Raw genomic sequence first — 6,718 nt, 5'->3', positions numbered from 1 at the left:
AGTGAGGTACTGTAGATGGTGGTACTGTCCCGCCGTCGACTCCCAGCCCATGTCCTTCCCCTGGCCTGGAATGCCCTCCCTCCACACATCCGCTAAGCTAGCTCTCTTCTTCCCTTCAAATCCCTACTGAGAGCTCACTTCCTCCTGGAGGTCTTCCCGGAATGAGCCCCCTTTTTCCTCTCCTCCTGCCCACCCCCCCACTCTACTTCCTTTCCCTTCCCACAGCACTTGTATATATTTGTACAGATTTATTACTCTATTTATTTTACTTTTACATATTTATTATTCTATTTATTTTGTTAATGATGTACATATAGCTATAATTCTATTTGTTCTGACGATTTTGACACCTGTCTACATGTTTTGTTTTGTTGTCTGTCTCCCCCTTCTAGACTGTGAGCCCGTTGTTGTGTAGGGACTGTCTCTATATGTTGCTGGCTTGTACTTTCCAAGTACTTAGTACAGTGCTCTGCATACAGTAAGCGCTCAGTAAATACGATTGATTGAATGAATGAATGAATGGTATTTGCTAAGTGCTTACTATGCGCCAGGCACTGTACTTTGCACTAGGGTAGATACAAGCTAATTAGTTTGGACAAAGTCCATGTCTCACATGGGGCTCCAAGTCTTAATCCCCATTTGATAGATGAGGAAACTGAGGCCTAGAGAAGTGAAGTGACTTGGCCAAAGTCACACAGCAGACAAGTGACAAAGACAGAATTGGAATCCAGGTCTTTCTGACTCCCAGACCTGTGCTTTATCCACTGAGCCTTGCTGCTTCCCAGTATTTGTCACACTACCTCATTGTTCATGAGTGACTGCATACTTTGTTGTTGATAATCTTGGTCTCACCATTTGACGTTGAGTCTGTTTTTCAGTTGATGCTGGAAGGTTGTTTAGCAAGTCCAATTGGTCTTCTGGGGTACGTCCAGGTCTCACAGCTGTACAAAGTCGAACGCCCCAACTGCTTTATGGACCTTCAGCTTGGTGTGGTCTGCCGATCTTCTGAAAGTCATTGAGCTTTTTCGATTCTTTTTCTACTTAGTATTCCTGCAAAATATAGTGAGCTCTGTCCTCCTCTCCTATCATCTCTCTCCTTCAGACCGGAGAGAACATGAGGAGGGGAGGTGGTCTTACAAACCTGTGCTGGGGCTAAAGAAGAGGAAGAGGAGGGTGACGCCTGTCTCATCTGAATGATTGGGGAGAACCTGCAATGGTCCCTGGTGCTCCTTGACCCCAAGAGGGGGATGGTTGACTCATGTCAGTCATGGGCCAGACTTGAAATGAAAATGATGAAAGCCACAGCTCTTCCAGGGAGTGTGTAAGGAAAATTACTGAACTTTAAAAAAGCAAGTGTCTTAACTTCTCTAATCCCTTGTCTGCAAAATGGGGATTCAGTACCTCTTTCTCTCTTCTACTTAAACTGTGAGCTTCATGTGGGACCTTCCCCCTAACTTCTAGACTATAAACTCGCTGTGGGCAGGGAATATGTCTGTTTATTGTTGTATTGTACTCTTCCACAGTAAGCTCCAAACACAGGAAGTTCTCAATAAATATGATTGAATAAATGAAGGAATGAAAAACAATAATTGTGGTTTATTTTTATGTGCCAGGTGCTGTATTAAGCGCTGAAGTACAAGCATATTGGGTCAGACACAGTCCCTGTCCCGTGTGGGGCTCACAGTCTCAATCTCCATTTTCCATTTTACATATGAGGTAACTGAGCCACAGAGAAGTGCAGTGACTTGCCAAGGTCGCACAGCAGACAAGTGGTGGAGTCGATTTTAGAACCCATGATCTTCTGACTTCCAGGCCTGTGCTCTATTTACTGTGCCATGCTGCTGACGTGATTATCTTGAATCTACACTAGTGCTTAGTACAATGCTTGACATGTAGTAAGTGCTTGACAAATACCACAATTATTACTATCAATAATAATGCTGATAATGATAATAATAATAAAATAGGTATTTTGGGAAGCACTCAAAATTCCAGTGACAGAAGGGTCATGGTAACCATTTTTCTTCACCACATGGAAACTCTCCGGGTTTGTGATTCTTCAGGGACCTGGATCTAAATTACTGAAACCCCTGAAAAAAATGTTTCTCAACGTTTGAGGCATAGGAGCCAGGGGAGGAAAAAGGAGCTCTATTTTATAATTATTTGGACAATCTCAAGCTTCAGAAGACCTGGAATCAATTTGTTTCTTCCACTTGAAGATAGTTAAAGCAAGGAAAGACCCTTCTCCTTTCTGCCTTCTAAATTGGTCCAGAAACATCAGGCGTTTGGTTACTTCCCTCAAAATGATCTAAGTGGACAAAATAAAGAACGTTCCTAGAGGTGCATTCTCAGAACTTTTGATCTACTTATTGACCACTTTTTTGAGGACCATTAAAATGTTACGTTTCAGCTGAGATAAAGAAGAATAAATCCATCAAAATAATTAAGCTTGATCTATTTGCTTGAAGGATCAATCAAATGAAGTTTATGTTTATGGTCTGTCTTTCTGCATACTGGTTTCTGTTTTATTCATCTGTGACCTTGGGAGAGTACACTATAACAGAGTTGGTAGACACGTTCCCTGCCCACAATGAGTTTACAGTCTAGAGGGACATCCCATGTATCATTTGGCAGTACTCTGTCTGAATCTACCCAGTCATATAGCGTTTTTCTGGGGAGATGCCTGATTCCTTTCCTTGTTCCCTTGCTCCAGGGCCTTTCCCTTCCCTTCCCAGATTCCTGTGATCATGGGCACTGGCTTCTTAACCAGAAAACTAATCAAAACTTAGAAGCAGTTGATAGAGCACAGACCTGGGAGTAAGAAGGTCATAAGTTCTAATCCTGGCTCCACCACTTGTCTTCTGTGTGGCCTTGGATAAATCATTTCACTTCTCTGTGCCTCAGTTATCTCAGCTGTTAAATGGAGATTAAGACTGTGAGCCTCACGTGGGACAGGGGCTGTGTCCAACCCTATTTATCTGTATTCACCCCAGTCCTTAGTATGTAGTAAATGCTTAACAAATACCACAATTATTAATATTATTATTATTAATATTGTGGTATTTGCTACGCATCAGGCAGAAACTCCTCATCCTGGGCTTCAAGGCTCTCCATCACCTCGCCCCCTCCTACCTCACCTCCTTTCTCTCCTTCTACAGCCCAGACTGCACCCTCCAATCCTCTGCCTCTAATCTCCTCACCATGCCTCGTTCTCGCCTGTCCCGCCATCGACCCCTGACCCACGTCATCCCCCTGGCCTGGAATGCCCTCCCTATGCCCATCTGCCAAGCTAGCTCTCTTCCTCCCTTCAAGGCCCTACTGAGATCTCACCTCCTCCAGGAGGACTTCCCAGACTAAACCCCCTCCTTCCTCTCCCTCTCCTCCCCCTCTCCATCCCGCCTGCTTTACCTCCTTCCCTTCCCCACAGCACCTGTATATATGTATATGTGTTTGTACGTATTTATTACTCTATTTATTTATTTATTTTACTTGTACATATTCTATTTATTTTATTTTGTTAATATGTTTTGTTTTGTTCTCTGTCTCCCCCTTCTAGACTGTGAGCCCACTGTTGGGGAGGGACCATCTCTATATGTTGCCAACTTGTACTTCCCAAGTGCTTAGTACAGGGCTCTGCACACAGTAAGCACTCAATAAATATGATTGAATGAATGAATATTATCTATAATAATTTGCATTTAATAAATACATAATATTTATTATTATTATTATTATTATCTAAAATGAAAATGAAATTCCCTGGACATGTCTTCCAACCTTGTTGTATTGTACTCTCCCAAGCCCTTAGTACAGTGCTCTGTGCAAAATGTATCCTTCTGTGGCCCAAAGGTTAACAACCTATTCTATGACATCACTCCACACTTAGCCCTAGCTTGTGCCGACCTCCACACCAGTAGGTGGTTTCTTTTCATCTTGGCTGGCACCATAGGAGTATCTAGTGACCTGGCCATCCTGGTTTCCTATGTTTACATCCTCATTGCTGTCTCGAGATTTGCTCTGCCACCAGGAGATGCCCACCTGACTGCTGTTGCCATCTTGTATGGGACCCTTTTCTTTATCTACCTTCAACCATGTGTGAGTCTCTCTCTGCATGTGAACAAAGTGTTGTCTGTCTTCTACACAGCTGTCATCCCCATGTTGGACCACCGATCTATATTTTGAGAAACAAAGGGGTGAAATATGCCCTCCGTTGGACTTTTCAAAGGATGGTTCTCGTTAGGTAAGTAAGAGAGTAATGATTGTGCCATTTCTCTCAGAAGGAAACCTTACAAACATACTCAGGGGCTGACATTCTTTCCTAACTGCTGTTTGAAGCAATCCACCACCTCTAGTAATAATAATAATAATAATAATAATAATAATAATAATAATGACATTTGTTAAGTGCTTACTATATGCCAAGCACTGTTCTAAGCTCTGGGGTAGATACAAAGTAATCAGGTTGGCCCACATGGGGCTCACAGTCTTAATCCTCATTCTATAGATGAGGTAACTGAAGCACAGAGAAGTTAGATGATGTGCCCCAGGTCACAGAGCAGATAAGTGGTAGAACTGGGATTAGAACCCACGTCCTCTGACTCCCAAGCCCGTGCTCTTTCCACTAAGCCACGTTGCTTCTCTAGACTGTCGGCTTGTTGTGAGCAGGGAATGTTTCTGTTATATCATTGTGTTGTACTCTCCCAAGAGTTTAGTACAGTGTCCTGTACACAGTAAACACTCAGTAAATACGATTGATTAACTGACTCTAAGCTCCTTGTGAACAGGGAACATGTCTACTAACACTGTTGTATTGCACTCTCCCAACTGCTTAGTAATACAGTGCTCTGCACACAGTAAGTATTAAATAAATACCATTAATTGATCGACTGCAGGGATCTATAACAGTACATACCAGTATCCTTAGGCTGTGAGCCCTATATCCAACCTGATTATCTTGTATCTACCCCTGTCCTTAGTACAGTGCCTGGAACATAGTAAGCACTTAAATACCAGAGAAGTCCTAATGAAAAGAGGGCTCTTAATACAATAATAATAACAACAATAATAATGTACTTGTTAAGCACTTACTATGTGTCAAGCACTGTTCTAAGCGCTGGGGTGGATACAAAATAATCAGGTTGGACTCAGCACAGGACTCGTAGTTTATGTAGGAAGGAGTGGGGTTTACTCTCCATTTTGCAGATGAGGAAACTAAGGGACAGGGTGACTTGCCCAAGGTCACACAGCAGATCAGTAGCAGGGTCTGGATTAGAATACCTGTCCTCTGACTCCCAGGTACAAGCTCTATCCTCTAGGTGATATTGCTTCCTACATTCTTCAATCAATAGTAAGTACTAAGTTCTTATTGTGTGCAGAGTACAGTACTAAGCACTTGAGAAAGTAGCAAAATAATCAGTACCTGTTATTCTCAGATAAACACAAAGTCACATAAAGAAATTACATGAAAAGTCACATAAACAAAAGCTTTGCAAGAGGGAATTGCTAAAAATCATGATCATATTTTCATAGTTTTCATAGAACCATAGAATCACTGATGCTTGAGGTTCTTTAGAGAACATGTCCGAGGATTTGAAGCTGAAGGAGAAGGAGGCAGCTTCAGAGGCAACTGAGCAAGTTCCTGAAGGGAGATTTGGGAATGTCCCAGAGCAAGAATTCAGATCAGGCAACATAAATGGCAGAGTTTTCTGTTTCAACTCTCAAGAAATCCATCTGGTGGCCGAGGTATCTAGGCTGTAAAGCCCGTTTGCTGGGATTAGGTCATGGTTGGTTAGTGGCAAATGTATAAAATAATGAAGGTCAACACGGGGAAACAGTAAAACTAAGAACAATCTTCCTATCTTTGGTATGTACACTATAGTGAGGGTTAGACAGGGAGGGTACCAGGGAATGACATTGGTGAGCGATATGCAACTTAAAATATTTCAATGCATCTTTGAAGGATAAAACTGAAGTTTGACTGAACTAAATTATTTGATCCAAAATATTAGTTGTTTCCAAGTAGGTTAACAATAAGTGAGGAAGCTTTGTTCCTGGGTTTGTGACAGATTGATCTTGGAGAATATCACTGTTCAATAACAAGAAGCTGTGTACCCTAGTGAATTGAGCACAGGCCTAGGCATGAGAATGACCTGGGTTCTAATCCCGGCTCCACCACTCATCTGTTGTGTGATCTTGGACAAGTCCCTTAACTTCTCTGTGCCTCAGTTACCTCATCTATGAAATAGGGATTAATTCTATGAGCCCATGTGGGACATGGACTGTATCCAACCTGATTTTCTTCTATCTATCCCAGAGCAAAGTACAATGCTTGGCACATAATAAGGGCTTAACAGATATTATAAAATAAACAAACAAAACGTGTTCTCAGTTTCATTTTAAATCCCATGAAAGGTGCTTTGGAAAACTTGGAGACCATCTATTGAGCTTTTGGAGAGGAGACGGGGGGCCACAGTGCAATTATTTGTGTGCCAATCATTCAAGAGTATTTACTGAGTGCTTACTGTGTGTAGAGTATGGCTCAGTGGAAAGAGCACAGGCTTTGGAGTCAGAGGTCATGGGATCAAATCCTGGCTCCACCACTTGTCAGCTGTGTGACTAAGCAAGTCACTTCGCTTCTCTGTGCCTCAGTTACCTCATCTGCAAAATGGGGATGAAGACTGTGAGCCCCACGTGGGACACCCTGTTCACCTTGTAATCT

This window comes from Tachyglossus aculeatus, unplaced genomic scaffold (genome assembly GCF_015852505.1).
Source record: "Tachyglossus aculeatus isolate mTacAcu1 unplaced genomic scaffold, mTacAcu1.pri scaffold_78_arrow_ctg1, whole genome shotgun sequence".
Lineage (NCBI taxonomy): Eukaryota > Metazoa > Chordata > Mammalia > Monotremata > Tachyglossidae > Tachyglossus > Tachyglossus aculeatus.
The sequence above is the reverse complement of the archived record's forward strand: the minus strand, read 5'-3'. Positions refer to the sequence as shown.